This window comes from Epinephelus moara, chromosome 2 (assembly GCF_006386435.1).
Source record: "Epinephelus moara isolate mb chromosome 2, YSFRI_EMoa_1.0, whole genome shotgun sequence".
NCBI lineage: Eukaryota > Metazoa > Chordata > Actinopteri > Perciformes > Serranidae > Epinephelus > Epinephelus moara.
In genome coordinates, this window is record NC_065507.1 from 20,148,614 (window position 1) to 20,165,713 (window position 17,100).

Consider the following 17,100-nt stretch of genomic DNA (forward strand, 5'->3'; position numbering starts at 1 on the left):
GAGGTGCAGATAGGGAACCCAGGAGCGGAAACGGAGCCGGTTACAATGATTTATTTAACAAAGGGTGGGTGAATCCACAAAAAATCAAAATTGCAAGAGTCCTTCAAAAAAAACACAAAAGACGTCCAGAGAGTGCTGGGCTNAGCCGGTTATAACAATGATTTATTTAACAAAGGGCGGGTGAATCCACAAAAAAATCAAAATTGCAACAGTCCTTCAAAAAACACAAAAGACGTCCAGAGAGTACTGGGCTGTGAGGGCACGGGAGGCACTGGAAAAGACGGAGGAGAGACACGGTTACAAAAACTCATCAAAATGCANTTTAACAAAGGGCGGGTGAATCCACAAAAAAATCAAAATTGCAAGAGTCCTTCAAAAAATCACAAAAGACGTCCAGAGAGTGCTGGGCTGTGAGGGCACGGGAGGCACTGGAAAAGACGGAGGAGAGACACGGTTACAAAAACTCATCAAAATGCACAAGAGAAAGTTCACAATGTTACCAAACGGGAGCCAAGCTGATACCACGGAGGTTCTCTATATACTCTGGCGTCGAGGAGTGTCTCAGCAGGCTTAAAGTAGGCGGCTTGATTGGCAAAGCAGAAAGATTGGCAAAGCAGAAACAGGTGAGTCCAATCACTCCTCGACGCAGCAGGGGGGAAGGGTGCCTCCAGAGGAGCAAAAGTAAAGTTACCCAAACAACACACACACAACCGGAACAAACTATCAAAATAAAAGCAGCAAATACAAACCACAACATTGGGACTGTTTCATATCATAAAGGTTATATTTAAAAGAGTAATAGAGAGTAATACATGTTGTTTTGAGGCGTTTAAGTATGAAAGGGCATTAGAGAAATGATTCACATGCATGCTACCTAAGATAGATTTGATTAATGATTATTATTACAAAAATTTTATTTCAAACAGCAACTGTGCAACTAATGTAGTTTTTTAAAATAAAGATATTGGTGCACCATTAAGCCCACAACAGACTGTCGCTGTGAGTGCCTTTTTATGTTTCATATAGAAAGGAAAACACAGTCCACAGTATACTTCTCATGAATCATTCACCATCTTTCCATTTTATATGTTAACTATTTATTGCTCCATCTTAGGAAGGTGCCAAACCAAACCGAATGCACCTTTGCATAAGGCGGATGTTACAAGAAAATATTTTGTGATGGTGAGCGCAGAGAGAAAAGGGGCATAATTGCAACGCCAAGATAATGACACTGTAATTGCTACTCTGAATGAGCAGGTTTATTTTCAGCACAGTAAAAGTCAGTGTGGCTACCACCTACACAGCCAGCCTGTAGAAAGCAGCTTCACAACTATGATGAGTTGCCTCTTCACTCACACAGCAACTAAAGGGAGTTATTTCTTACAAGAAAGGGAATTCACAAGATAGCCATTGACTTTGCGAGCATCAGTGATTTTGACCTGGCATTTAAGAGGAGCTGTAGCAGATAGAAAACTAATTAGGATGAAGGCTATCGCAGGGTAGAATCAAACACTTTGACAGTATTGACTGGGTAAAAGATTTATCGTCGCAAGAGCTGGAGAGGGTTAGTAAAACTAAACACCCTATCTGAACCACTCGAGCTACATATGCTTATTACCTTGAGACAAAATATTTCATTGAGAAAAATCAGGTGTGAATAATTAGAATAATCAATTTCAATTGAAAGAAAAGAAAAAAGAAAACGCTTACATAATATATAATAATGAATCCCTTATTAGTAGACACATTATTTGGTTTCATTTAGAATAACTGCTCTTCAAAACAAGTTTTGAAGTTTCCACATTTAAAACACATTTCACATTATTATCGGATCATTTCAACCAATGTCTAAGAATGCAATGGAACATGGAGCAAAGAGGGAAAAACAACACTAATGAGATGTATCGTGTATTGTAGAGGGTTAATGAAGGTAACATCGTAAATGGCGTGTTTCTGTTCCGTTGCATGCACATGCTGTATGAGATGTGTGTGTGTGTGTGTGTGTGTGCGCAATATGGGTCTGTGTATGTACACAAGTGTGTGTTTCTGTGGCTATGAGAGAGTTTAACAATCAAATTTCAAGCCTCTAGAATAACAGTGATTCAATACAACTGAATTGTTCATTAAATGGGGATTATTGTAAAATTAACAGCGTGGTTTACTGCAAGTTTTAATAAAACTGATGACTGCATCACTGCTGCATGATTGGATGAGATTAGTACTCAACAGCGACAAGGAACAGGCCTGATTATTAGTTTTCCTCTGTCTGATGCCAGTTCACAAACCATTCAAATTCGACTGCAATTAAAAAACAGTTTCTGTGTATGAAACAGCTTTAATAAGATTACAGCCAAAAATAATGCCGTAAGTTTTACAATAACACAGTTACAAGAAACATAAAACAAGAACAACTTCTGAACTTATGGGAGAATTATGAAGAAATTATGTTTTAACTATTTTAATCAGAAGACGTTTGTAATTACTGGGTAAAGTCATGCCTCTTTTGCTCCACCCTAACTGAATTATTGTACCTCCTAATTATTTCATAAGTGCCCCATTATTACAAAGTCATTACACCATAATTTGCTGGCTGTAATCTCAAACAATTACGTGGCAGTTATATGATGACAAACCTCACCCATCAGCCCAGTCGCTGGAGGAAAAAGTTGGCATTGTACGTTTCTGCAAACCATGAAACTGTTACATTTGTACATTTTATACATATATCAGCATTGTGAAGTTTTGTATTTATCATTATTATATGGAGGTGGAGGGGTGGGTGGGTAGTGTGTCACCTCGGGCAAGACACCTGCCAAGCTGCAGACCACTGTTTCAGACCAACAAACAACAAGACTGGTTGTTTTGTTGTTGCTGTGTTCCAAAGCCACCAAAATGTGGGTGTTTTCTAGCAACCAGTAATTGTTTTTCCAGCAGCTTTTAAGGCATGAAAAGTAGTTGTTTTTTGACTGAGATGTAGTTGCTTTTCTTCCTGGGATAGGGGCCTGAAAAAGGTTTTTACTGAGACATGATTTTCCTCTGTGGATTATGCACCTCAGTTGGGGTATTTCAAGCAATAACATGATCTTTTCCTAACCATAACCCAGTGTTTTTTGTGCCTAAACCTAACCTCATGTTATCCACAGGATTGTTGGAATGTTAAGTTTCAACATATCTGCTAAATAAAGATGTGCAATTGTAACATATGCGTATTTGCAACATTTAGTGCCAACATTTTTCTGGTGATTGGATTGCATATATTCATACGATAATAATACAATAACAGTTAGTAATACCCATGTTTATAAATCAGATAAGTCAATCACTGCACAAGTTTTAACCTGTCAATGCTTTTTTGAATGTTTCTGTCAGATAACGTGAGCATGTATCGTTTCCCTTTTGGAATTAAATTCTTTACTTTATCCGATAAAAGATAGCAGACAAACCCTACATGGAAGACATGTAGTAACTGAGTACAAGACAAAAACCTTCACTTGTGTTTCTTATCTGTTTTTATTGGGCAGTTGAGACTGGGGTGCACGCCAGTCTCCAGAGAAAAGCCTTGTCACTACTGTGGAAATCCAGTATAGCCAGATAATGCCTCCTGCTTTGATAGATCGGTGCCAGGGTCACTCGAGAATAAGAGGATGCGGCTGGATGTGAGACAGGGGGATTGTGGGTAGAAAGTGAGGTCAGGCTATTTAAGGATTATATCCAGGACAGGTCAACTGCTCACAATTGAGAGGTCACCTGGTTGGCTACAGCACTATTTAACTTGTTTAATGATGAGAGATGGATACACTATACAGCAGCTGCTGCTCTTTATTAATATGTTTGATAATATAAAGCTTTCATATGGAGGTGAATATGATGGAGAGACACCATTATACATGTAGCTTAAATAACTCTGTGTGTGCTTTAATATCTCAGTGTGTCTTTTTTCATATTAGTGCTGTGCATGTTAAACTAACTTCCAGTGCACACAAACTGATTAAACTCACTCCAGAATGTTAAATCACTGCCTCTATAATAGGAGTGTAAATACATTTTTGCATTGTTATCCATCCCACCCCCCCAAGGTGCTGTTGCTGCACCTGTCAATCCTCCATTTTAGGACAGGACATATAGACTGAATCACAATGTCTGTTTAAAGGTAGAAATCTATCACTTCACATACATTAAATGAAACGGCACTGAGCAAATGCTGCCTGAATAAAGAAAGTTTAAAAGAACAAACGCTGCCTAAAGGTTCATTCTCACTGCCGCGATGTGAAATCGCTTTTCCGCCTTTAAACCATACACACAGGATGTGAAATCGCTTTTCCGCCTTTAAACCATACACACAGGTGCGGTACGGACGTGGTGCGGAATTTCACGTTGTTGTACTCCAATTCTGCACAGTGTGAACGGGTGTGGGTGAACATGGACGCGAGTAGCAGCAGCAGCAGCAAGCTAGCAAGCTAACGTTTAACAAGCGTCAACATCAACTTTCTTTAGCATTTACCACTCTCACCGCAGCCACCAAGCTGGACAATGGACTGCTAGACATTGTCTTTTAATTCATTTTTCATAAAATCATCCCGTCTTTTATCAAAAAGGACGGGGTGCTGTGAAACGAGGTTTATCAACTTTTCTCCCATACTGTCCTGCCTGACTGGATTTCGGACTCTCCCGGGTCTGCGCAACTATAAACAAACAATTTCATTGACCCAGCTGTGTAGTTCCACCGGCGAATTCCGCGGGGGGTCAAAGTCTGGGTGGAAACTTTTGTCACCACACGAAAGTTCCGCCCCGGTGTGCAAATATCCATAAGAACCCATGAAATCAACTTTTATATTTTTCCGCAAGAATAATCCGCACGGATATTCGCCCTCGCTGAGAATGGACTTTAAGTTGTGTAGTTTTTAGCCACCTAAAAAAAAAGGGCCATTTAAAAATCAATATCAGTTTTATTTGTATGCTGCATATAGAATATTTTCACTGCTTTACCTTGCCGTCAGACAGCCCTTTCTGACAGGGGACTTACCTAAAATTGACAAAAATTGTCAATGTAGTCTGGCGCACTCAAATGCCAGAGTGATGCCGTTGCGGCGCCCACGTGTTCCCAAGCACCTATTTTTGAGGGCACGACAGCTGCGTCCGGAGATAATGTCACATGTCATGTGACGAGATACAACCAATCAAAGCTGACATACATCTTTCCCTTCTTCCGTAAATATCAGTTTGTGATAAATATGGACAACTTAATCATTTTGGTGCCATGGACAATATGCCCACACACTTACGAACAACACCTGGAAGAAGCTCAGCTCTCTACTCGTTTGTTAAGGTTGCGTAGCGACTACAGACACAACCTGCAGTTGCGTTCTTGAGGGCTGGCTCAAAAAGGGCACAAGAGTAGCACCCAGCGCCCGATCTCGCCCCTTAGTGTGTAAGGTAAAGCAGTGAAAATGTTCAAAACACAACAACGGAAATAAACAAGTTTGTGTTTTCAAATATATCTGTGGTTCCAATCGATTGCCGGTCTTCTGGGGGGTGGGGTGTTACGCCACTTTCACCATCTTGAAGTCTGTCTTGGCTGCAAATCTGTGTTTCCTAGGATAGCGAAGTTAGCATCGAACTTCTTTCATGTTATGTACGGCCAAGCCCAGTGCCTCTGACTGGCTTACCCTTAGCCTAACCAGTCTAACTCCTAATGTCAAAATCTGACCAATCAAACCAACAAACGCAATGAGTCCAAGTCAATTAGAAGGAGAGTAGGGCAAACTCGCGTCCTGGCCAACCTCAGCAGGCATTTGGCTGACAAGGAGGGTCGTTGGCTTGATTAAGCTCACTTGGGCTTTCCAGGCTATTAAAGCTGGTCCATGTGTTCATTCTACCTCTCCCATCCTACAGCTGGCATCCATCCTGCATCACTGTCAACACCTCCACAGCCCACATGCCACACATCCATGCACTGCTTTCATTGCTCACATTGCTGATCTTCCCCTTTCTTTGTTCATTTGAGCTGACCTTAGTTTACTGAATTGTTAAGTATGACCTTGCATGGATTCTCTCCTCGTCACATGCCCTGAGCCAGTTTGTGACAAATGTGACTAAAGTGACTAATGTAAGGCTGTCTCAGGAAGAGTTTTGGCTGGGGTTGCTGGAGTGAGCTTCCCCTTTTCGAATGCTGAGCAGGACAGAGCCACTAATGATCACTTAAACTCTGATATAGTAGCATCTGGGACAAGCTTTCACACAGAAGGTTCAGTCCTAAACTTTTTGGAACATAACCTATAAGCCCACATAATGTAGTTGGCTAACAATATGCTCTTTTTTTAGTAATTCTTGGTCACTACTGGAGGTAGGAAGCTTGTTAGCTGGGCATTCGTAAATGTAGAGCTTGTGTGAGAACAGACAAACTCATATACTTTTTCTCGTGTTTTCAGTGAACAGTCAATTGGTAGCTAGTTTGCAATAGTAGCTACAATAAATGTAAATAAGATGGAAGTGTGGTGATTATTAATTGAACCTGTTTTCCCCTTAAAACAACAATTACAACTTAAGCTCTCTTACACATTCGTTCTGGAGCTTTTGATCACGTCACACAGTTGTCATTGGCAGATGGATTTTGCTAGCAGTCATGTCCACGTTAATTTATCAATCTTGTTTTTTTAAGTCTATGCTTTGCTTCCATTCTCTGAGCTAAGCTTGGCTTAAAGGGATACTTTGCCCAGTTTTGTGTCATAACAGTGTGGGTTGTATGTGTAAATGAACTGGGGAAAACTTCCCTCCATCTTACCAGGGACCCATTCTCCTTGCTCATCTCTCAGCTCAAATCCGATTTTACTGTTTTTAGGGCTGTCGGTCATGGATGTAAAGAAAGAGAGAGATGGAGCGTTGGAACCCATTCCTTCCTGTGAAAGTTGGTCAGTCGCACAAGAAGCCAAAGAAATTCAACTTCTGCATATTAAATTACCGGGATAATCGGCACTGCTTCCACATCATTGGTCCCATAGAGCAGTGAGTGTGTCACGTTTTTAAGAGCACACTTTATTTTGAAGTACAGAGAATCCTGGCACAGAGCTTTTATTTTGAAGTGCCGTGTCTTGCTGTAGAGTAACTGACTAATGAACAGCTTAACAGAGACACAAACTACCTTGGCAAAGTGGCCAAGCGCAAGTATGACGCTGAATATATTAAACCGTGTGGAGCTTGAACTAACGACTACGGAAAAATCTGGACCCTGTGGCTGGATCAGTTGGGGACCACTGCCATAGAGCAGCTTCCTCCAGATAAGCACTCCGCTAACATGAATGGGGATAAAATTATTTAACCATGCGGCTCTTCTAGACTTTCCAAATGTTATCAGACCAGATGTATCAGATGTAAGTCTTTGGGAAAAAGTATTTTTGGGGCCTAATGGCATCACCTGATAGACCCAGACATTGTAATTCCACTGTTTGGCCACAAAGCACACTTCCAACCCCGAGCTCGCATTACATCACCCACCAGCAGGAGCATTTATTGGTTTGTTGCGGTGCAGTGCACTCTGGTAGTTGCGAGTTTTCTACCAGTTTAGCAAAAGCAAATGCTACAGCCCTCTCTGGTCATGTATCCCCAGTTTCAAAAGTATTTTTGTCTTTCTGCTGCATAGACAGTCTAGTGTTATGAAAAAAACCTTCACTCCAGCAGTGAAATACTTCTTTAACGTTCCTTGGGTCTATGTATCTCTATATTGCACACACAAATAAAGTGGATCAATATTTTCATCTAACACATTAAGATGGCAAACAATAATATATCTGAAAAACATTCAAGTGTTCCCGCAAAAGCCTCGCAGCATTTAGAACATTGTGTAAATTATGCACTTTGTCTGACAAGGTCATTACTTTCTATCATCTACCCACAGTGTACTTCCCAAACTATTATGCATAACTCACCAGTGTTTGGGAAATGGTCCATAAAAGAGTATTACAGTTATTTCCTGTGGCTGCTTCAGACAGTTTATCTGCACAAGTGTTAAGAATGCTTGTAGCCTGTATTGCCCTTTTATGACCACAAACTTTGCAAGTCCATCATTGTAAACATTATTACAGCGCTGTGTTTTGTGTGTTTGTTGTGCTGTATCAAAGAAAGTCGGGGCCACAGTTTTGCTTTTTCTGAGTGAGTCAGCCACATCTATGCAACCTTTCTAACAATATGCCAATAAGACCAAGGACAAAATCCAATAGATTGTGGCATTTGAATTCAATTTGGATTTGAAGTGAATGTTGAAATAAAGTGTAAATACATCACGTAGTATAATGCTTGCATGGACACATACACTAGTTGTACAGCGCATGCATCTGTGTGCTTTTTTATGTGCTCTAACATTCGTACATGTGTGTTGGCAAACGTAAAGCAGTTATTAAAGTTGATAAGTGCATTCCATTCTTACATGTCAAAGTGTATTTCACATTTTATGACTTAACACTTCTCCAGTTTGGCAGCAGTGATCTCCCACACAGTGTCCCTGAAAAAGATTTAACAGTTTCAGCCAAAAGAATAATAATAATAATAAAGCACACAGTCACAATTTTATTGCACATCAAATTGTGATGCAACTGGTGCAACAGTTTTCACATAATTTAGGCTACAGTAGAATAGTCCATTTGATACATTTTTAGCATTGCTTTCACACTTTGCTTACTTTGGTGGCTGCCAGGGTTATTTAATAGGACATGGAGAACACCCACTGGGCTACTTCAGCCTCTATCTGTGATTGTAAACTTTGCTTTGAAGTTAAAGCTCTCAGTTGCATCTTGGTCATTTTATGAGTTTGTGCACAAGAGTTTTCCTAACAGCAGCTTATTCACTGCTGTTCTTATTTACACTCCACAGGACACACAGCAGCATCTGAGCTGAGAGAATAGTGAAGGATTGCAGCAGCACTGACAGGTACCTGGCACTGCTGACTGAAGCCCCTAAATAGTCACAGCTAAAACAATAGACACAAATTTAAGAGTCACATTTTCACAAAAGCAGCGAGAATGATGGCTAATTACTGGGGAGCTTCAAAGAAAAAAACACGCCATCATGGACAACAAAAATAATACATGTTGTGACACCTTTCTCTTGTTTTTAGCCCTGTCGTCTTTGTCTGACAATCACAAAGCGCATGTTTGTTGGAAAGCAGGGAACACAGAGTGAAAGGTGTGTTTTCAAAGCATTAAATCGCAGCACCTGAAAAATAATTACAGAAAAATTGGTATTGATCAGCGACACATAAACCTTTTCAGACATGGAGTGGCCAATTTGTGCTGTAAGAGTAAACTTTCTATTTATTGCTCTTGACTATTTTAGTAAAATGACTACATTCATTACATTATTTCACTTTCTAATTTGTTTATTTACACATATTATTTTCCATTTGCTAATTTCACTTAAGCCAAAATGGTCAAGCAAGAAAGTCAAATGTAAAACATCAACAAAATGAATTAAATATAAAATTCTAACACATACTTTAACTTAAAATATGTATCCCTTTATCTGGAAAAAATATTGAGCAGCCTCAGTTTGCCTTCAAGACCAGATATGGCACCTCTGTAATTACATGAGGCAGTTCATTTTGCTCCATTGCACTGAGCACAAAGGAAATTACTCATCCTGGTCTCATAAGTTTCTGGTTTGCCTCATTAGCTCTGGAATTGTTCCCGTAAACTTTCTCTACCCTTTAAAGTAGTTGAAAAAGTAGATAGGAGTTTCCTATTACCGATAATATCCGAGATTCTTTAAAAATTGGTCCCATTAAAGCTGCAAGCTGTGCAGTAGTTCTAATCCGTTCGCTTTGTGCTTCTTCAAGTTTCTGTTTCATGCCTTTAGTTTTGGCCCAGCGCCATGAACTAATCACACAGATAAAATGACACCAGACTGGGCAGAAGGCCAATTTCTCAGACATCCCCTGTTCAAGATTTTTGCTTTCCTGGCCAGGTGTCTATTTCAAGCATTTACCTTACTCAAAATCTGCACCCACCCATGTGTTTGCCTTTGTGGTTTCCCTAAAATCTTGAATACCAGACCAACGTCCTCACATAGTCTGGTCTTAGCTTGGTATTTGATCAACAAAGGCACAGTCCTAGCTACATGTGGTAGGCATTACTGAAGAATGCATCAACTTTGTCCAGGGCAGCAATCTCTGGTCAATCCACCTTTATAGACCGACAGACCCCCTGGCTCTTATTCCTAGTTTTAAGGAGAACTTAAATTTTTGTCAAACCTTGTTACTCATTCTTATGAGATGTGAATTATTGATGATTTAAAAATTAACCCAAATAAGTATCTTTCTCTCTCTGAATAAAGCCTCTCTGGCACTTCTTGATACTTCACAGGCTGTGCATTTACCTGCACTGCAGCTGTAGCACCCTTGTGGCGATTCCATCATGCAGGATAAAGGATTCTGCTAAGACTCTGTCTTCTGTCAGATCTGTGATGTCAGATCACTTTATTAGATTTGAAGCGACACTGGCCTGTCCTTGTAATGTTGGTACTGATGTACTTATCACTCTCCACATTGGTCCGTTAACTTTAACTGTACTTGGTGAGCAATTGCCCTTGGTCCTGGCTCCTTTCACTGCAGTGACAGGTCCTGTTTAGAACTGTGCCAGTGACTTAAAAACTGTCCTTTTTCATTTCCTGGACACAGTTGCACCTCTTTCTACCAAAACAAGAGCATCCTGATTTTAAGCAGGCCTGCGGGAGAGGGGAACACAAATAGCATAAATCAAAACTGAAACTTTACTACCTCTCATGGCACACCTTTGTGTAGAATTACAAGCTGGGTTCTGTTTGTGGCTAAAGCAGCATATATCCTGTTTCATATCTTAGTGCTTATGTGGGGCTTAATTGTGAAAGAACAATCACACAAACACAGGGGATAAGTGCTAATTGTATGTGCAAAACAAAAAAAGCAGGGGATCCTGTACACTACCCTGGGGAATCTCTCAACACCTCTGCCAGAAGCTCACCAACCTCAGTCCACTTGTCCCTTCCTGATATATTGTTGTCATCCATAACGTGTGCTTTTAACTTAGATACTAGTTGAAGGACATTTGTAAGTCCAGTAAAACTGAACCTCACAGAATTTCCTATCTACATTATATGAGACAAGTCAAGCAAGAATTTTCTAAATCAAGTTGAGAGAGATTTTGTTTTCTTCGTTATTTTCACAATTTTGTGGCCTGGTTTCTCCGTCTTCTCTTATGGAGATCTGATCAATTTATAAAGAGCAGTTCTGAAGAAATCTTACGCCCTGAAAGAAACTTGTACATATTTCTGGTTGAGTGGGAGAGGATGTGATTGCTTATTCGGGACTATTCAGGGCTCTCCTCACCACATGATACATTTGCATTATCAGTTACAAGAATAAAATCAAAAGCGCTGTGGGATTTGTCACAAACACAGGCTGGTTTGGCAATCAACTGGGTCAGACCAAATCATTTATGTACATTTGCATAAACACTGTAAATAATACAGTACAGCCCCCAGGGCGGCGGGTGGTGTGCTTGCTTTAAATATGAAAATATTGAAAGGAAAACAAGTTATTCATGGGGGGCTAAGGTCACAAGGGAAAACAATCACTTAACCCATCAGCAGAGCATCTGTTTTGTATGTTACTAAAGTGCTTTTTACTATGTTCTTGTGGCAATATAATTGCTGCCTGGATAATGTTCAGAGACAACATTTCTTTGAGTTGACAAAATACTACATCAGTGTACCAAGGGGGCTTAAGGAAGAGAAAGTTGGGAAGGATGGTGGGTGTTCAAAGTGCAGGACCTTGATATCAGAACTTTGGGTTCGCTTCCGGACTCTTGTCTAAGGTTCAGGCAACAAATGTACTTTGGTTAATGTTCGTAAAAGATCTTGATTTTGGTTATATGTTAGCAAAAAAGGTATAAAAAAGTTACTGTGGTAACTAGGATACTGTATTGCAAGATTGTCTCTTTTGGTGGAAAACAACTGAAATATGTTATTGGTGAACATTTTGGCATTTTGGTTCCTCATTATATTAATAGAAAACATAATTTGCTCAGCATTATGTTTCCTTCAAAACATATTTGATGTTTCAAATTAGTTGTATATGAACGTTATTTCTAGGTGATAGGGCTGTATAATTGACAGTGTTTGTGTGTGGGGAGTAGGCGAGTGATTAGCATTAGCAGCCTGTGCAAACATGGGAGGAATTTGGGTTACTAAAATGTCAGTCCTTAAGTGCATGCAAAAATGATATGCTTTAAGGTGTGGATGCCTATGAGAAGAATACCATAGTTACACATTTGCATTTAGATGGAGGATGCTGGTTCTTGTTTTAGCATTCAGCAGGTATTCACTCTGAAGATTCCTTGTGCAAAACATTGAATCTTTTATGGGTTATTGACCCCGACCTCTGACTTACCTATGGAGAAGGACATGATTATTATGATAATGATAAGATACAAGTCACAGAGGACTCATTTAAAGCGAATGAGATATTGAAGGCAGCAGGGAGAGAGCGGAGGTTTCTGTTTATAAGCAAGCACAAGCTATCAGGGCAGCTGTGAGAACAGTCTCACGTACTGTAAGTAAGGAAGTAGAGCGGGCAAATAAATAAGATTAGACAGCACAGGGCATCTGCAGGGTACACACACAGACTGGTGCCCCAGAGCAATGCTTACACATCCTAACAGGAGCACTCTTCCCTCACCCACTCCTTCTCTTTTTTCTCTTACTGCTTCTCTCTAAATCCTTCTTCTCCCGGCACTGAGGCTTTCCTCTGCCCTCCTCTGGTAACTTTTTTTTATTAATTTAGCTGGGGTAAAAATGCTAGATGCTCAGTGTTTGGCGGTGTAGTATACATAAATGTACTGTATGCACACAATATCGGCATAATTCCTCCTACACAAATTCAAAGTTAAATGCTTCTGTATGTCCTTTGGTTTTTGTAGCCACTTTAGCTTGTATATGCTCTGTATCTGTAATCTGAACTAAAAAAAAAAGTCTGACGAAAAAGGAAGTACTTATTCAGGTCTTAAGATTCAAAGTAAAGGCTAGAAGAAGTGTGCAAACCTTTTTGAAAGTGTAAGGTAATCTAATTAGTGTCATGACATTCAGATGCACTGTAGGTTAGAAGTACCTGACCCCATTAAAAATTGCTAAGGGAGTCTTTCCTTTGCAAGTGAAAGGTTTTTTAAGGTGGAAAGATATTGAAGGACCTCTGAATAAAAACAATTTGTGTTCATATAAGGCTGGAAAAGGGCACAAAAGCATCTCTAAAGAATTTGGCCTTTACAAGTGAACAGTTAAGCAGATGAATGTAGCAAATGAAAAAAAAATCAGCATTGCGGCAACACAGTTCAAGAGTTCCATATTAACCTCAAGGAGGTGACAGAAAGCTGAAGGGCTTTCTATTTACAGCAGTGTTTTCAGACGTCTTGATATAGAAAAAGAAGATATGATGTTCATTAGGGATGATATCACGAAGAACTGCTTGAACAACTTACAGCAAAACATGGTTTCACATGTCAGGTTTGCTAAAAATAAACCAGTATATATGCCCCATACTGCCTTTGGTAAGGTAATGCAATCTCTAGATAGAAAAGACAAAATACATCTGGTTTACAAGCAAGAAAAGCTGCAAAGCAATACCAGGATTTGAAGGATACATTGACATTTATGTTACATTGACAAGCTTATCTTTGTGCACACTCACTGTTTCCTTCTTTTGCTGTTATTCTTCTTCCTCTCCCTGGCTGTGTAGAGATGAAGACAAAGACAATAGCACTTGCTCTGTGTAGAAAGCGGCAGTAAAAGACGCACCAGGTGGCAGCATTTTTTGATGCCCCGAGCTGCTGCCATAGTACAAAGAGCAAGAAAGTCTGTATGGGGCAAGAGGGGAGGTGAATGTGTCAAACAAACGCCAGACTTCTACCCAGGTGAACGCTTTTCATGTTTTGTGTAAAACAAAAAGACAGTGAAGTTTTTTAGTAAAACCTTAGTGTGCTATTTTAAGCTAAACCATGATGGGGTTTTTCAAACTTAATCACATACTTTTGTTGCCTAAATCTAAGGAAGTAAATCTAAAAAAGTTTTTATCTCCAGTCTTACGTATCACAGCAATGAAAAGATGTTTCATTGTCCATATGGGCATTTGAATAGACTTGGAAAAAAAGGGTAAACACATGCTTTAATTATGAAGTGTGATGCAGAGAGCATCTTGGATTGTACCTTTTCTGCTCTCCCTGCAACCACCTGGGGATCAACAGATTTTGAATTTAATCAGAATATTTAAATATCAAATTTTCAGGGTTATTTGTTTGTTTAGGACATTAGCAAGCATCTGGTCAAACATCATGAAAATTATTCAAAAAACAAAGAAGTAGGTCTGTGCAATTTGGAAATGATTGTGAGCCTAACATCATGGTGTCACCTGAAGGTACACCTGAGAGAAATACCAAACATTAAATTTACTTATTTACTGTAAGTGTTCTCAAAATCAAAGCATGTCACCTTCTGTGCCAATTGTCAACACATTTTTGGACACAGAATGCATCCAAAAAAACTGGTAATACTCTGTATCATTCATTCACTCTTGAAATTCATTCAGCCAGATTGCTGCAGTCATGCCCTTGGCTAGACGCAGGAGGTAACAGTGACAGATAATAACCTAACAACTACATAGATTCACACAGACAAAAACATTCCACAGAAGCAATTAAAAGAGTAAAAAAGTAATTTTTGACTTGTGGAGTTTGAAGTAGGTGCAACAATAAAAAAAAAGTGAGATGTAGATGAGGATGTGAAGCAGATTTTAGTCAGCGGGAGCAGCAGCCTGAAAGGCTCGAGAACCAATTACGGAGTGAGTGAGCAGGAAGGAGGGAGTGAAAATGGAGCGTGGAAAGTGGAGGGTGACATAAACATTAATCTAAGCAGGTATGAAGGAACTGCACCGCTAAGGGTTTTGTAAAATAGGATGTGTCTGTGTATTTTTGACATTATTCTGAAAAAGAGCAGACATGCAGCTTCATTAAGTTTGCAACAGAGTTTCACAGCGTCACGGTGCAGTGGCAAATCACAGAGCAGAGTGATGTGTGGTGTCAAATCCACTCAGCGATGTAGATAAACAGTGAAGGTCAGTGTCATTGTAATCAAACAGAAAACATGATGCAATCAAAATAAAGAGATTTCAACTGTTCATAACACATAAACATCCAGGCTGCAATCAGACATTAACCTTACACTATGTACCAGTATGATGCTTTAATAAAAATGCAGACTGATGGCAGCAGAAGCTCAGTACATTTAATAACTTTATTATTATTGCAAACCTCATTTCGCAATACCTGCACTAAATACAAGGTGTTACACTGTTGGACTGATTGTTACAAGGTCCTTAAAGGATTTACAGTAATGATGCACACTGATATATCGTGGCACATTGGCTAAGCACACACACACACACACACACACACACACACACACACACTCCCTTTTTTTTACTGTATGAGCTACACAATGAGAACTGAAAAATATTCCCTGCAGTTTCAAAGCCATGTGTTTCTATTTGGTTCAAATGGATGTAAATAAGGAATGTGTGGTTACGCCTGTCACTTTGATAAAACAAAAGCATTAATGGTGTGATTTTCCAGCACAATACCACCAATTAGGGTTTCCTGATATCATGGTATACTGTCTGTCAAGACGAAGCAGCTCCATTGTTAATTTGTCTTTTTCTGTTTATGTGTTATTTTTAAAGATCTGTCAGGTTGAAGCACTAATTGCTGTTTTTTAGTGCAAACCTGCTGGTGGTACTCGACTGCAGCCCCTACACAGTACCACCTAAAGGTACCCTTTGGGGTTTGTGACCACAAGTAGCTATGTGAAGAAATATTTTGATGAGCTCGTTCCCCTGTTGTTTGTATCTTATACTCCACAGGCAGGAGATGTGAACAAAACGGGTTTTATTAAAAAATCCTTGCGGCATCCTTAACCTTGGCTCTTCTACTAGAAGCTTGGGACTTTGAGGGTTCTGTACAGTATCTTAGCTGTTCCTAGGACTGCACTCTTCTGGACAGAGACCTCAGATGTTGTACCTGGAATCTGCTGGAGCCACTCTCCCAGTTTGGGGGTCACAGCTCCGAGCGCTCCGATTACCACTGGCACCACTGCTGCCTTTACCACATCATTCTCCTCATTCAGCCCTTGGTATTTTTCGAGCTTCTCGTGTTCCTTCTTCCTGATCTTGCTGTTGCGCTGGATTGCTATGTATATATCGCCATTGCCTTCTTCTGTTGTTTGTTGATCAACACAATGTCCGGTTGGTTCGCCATTGTCAGTTTGTCAGTCTAACCACCTTGCAGCTGTGTGCCTGAGCAAAACCAGTCAGGTTGCAGTTATAGTTTACATCCAGCCATGACCGTTAGCAATGCTTCAAATATGGATGTTGCTGCAAAGAAGCTACAAATTCTAAAACATGGATGCGTCAAACACATCTTCAACCTGGCAACACAGGAGCTCTATACAATCAGTTTCAAGGTGGGCACCCAAGATAAGTGTCACCAATCCAGTATCTGATCAAATGTTTTCCCTTCTCTTCCTGAGTTATGATGATGAATAATGGCCAGAAAAATGTTTTTGCAGAACATTATGATGTCACAGTGAAGATGACCTTTGACCTTTTGGATATAAAATGTCATCACTTCATTATTTTATCATGTTAGACTGTTAGGTTTGTGCGAAACTGTGTCATAATTACTGTATGAAATCTTGAGTTGTGGCCAAAAATATATTCTGTGAGGTCACAGTGACCTTGACCTTTGACCACCAAATTTTTTTCAGTTCACCCTCAAGCCCAAGTAGAGGTTTGTGTCAAATTTAAGGAAATTCCCTCAAGGCCTTCTTGAGATATTGCAGCAGCAAGGCGGGGCGGCAGTAGCTCAGCTCATAGGGATTTGGCTCGGGAACCAGAGGGTCAACAGCTCAAGTCCCCATTAGGACCAAGAATGAAGTGTGGACTGGTAGCTGGAGAGATGCCAGCTCACCTCTTGGGCACTGCCGAGGCGCCCTTGAACAAGGCAATGAACCCCCAACTGCTCAGGGTGCCTGTCA

General features: G+C 40.1%; 1 protein-coding gene across 1 annotated transcript in view; it reads left to right on the forward strand.

Annotated features, from left to right (window-relative positions):
- Nucleotides 1-17,100, forward strand: part of drd2a (dopamine receptor D2a) — a 61,126-nt gene that overhangs the window by 14,628 nt on the left and 29,398 nt on the right. The gene's annotated exons all lie outside the window — the stretch shown is intronic.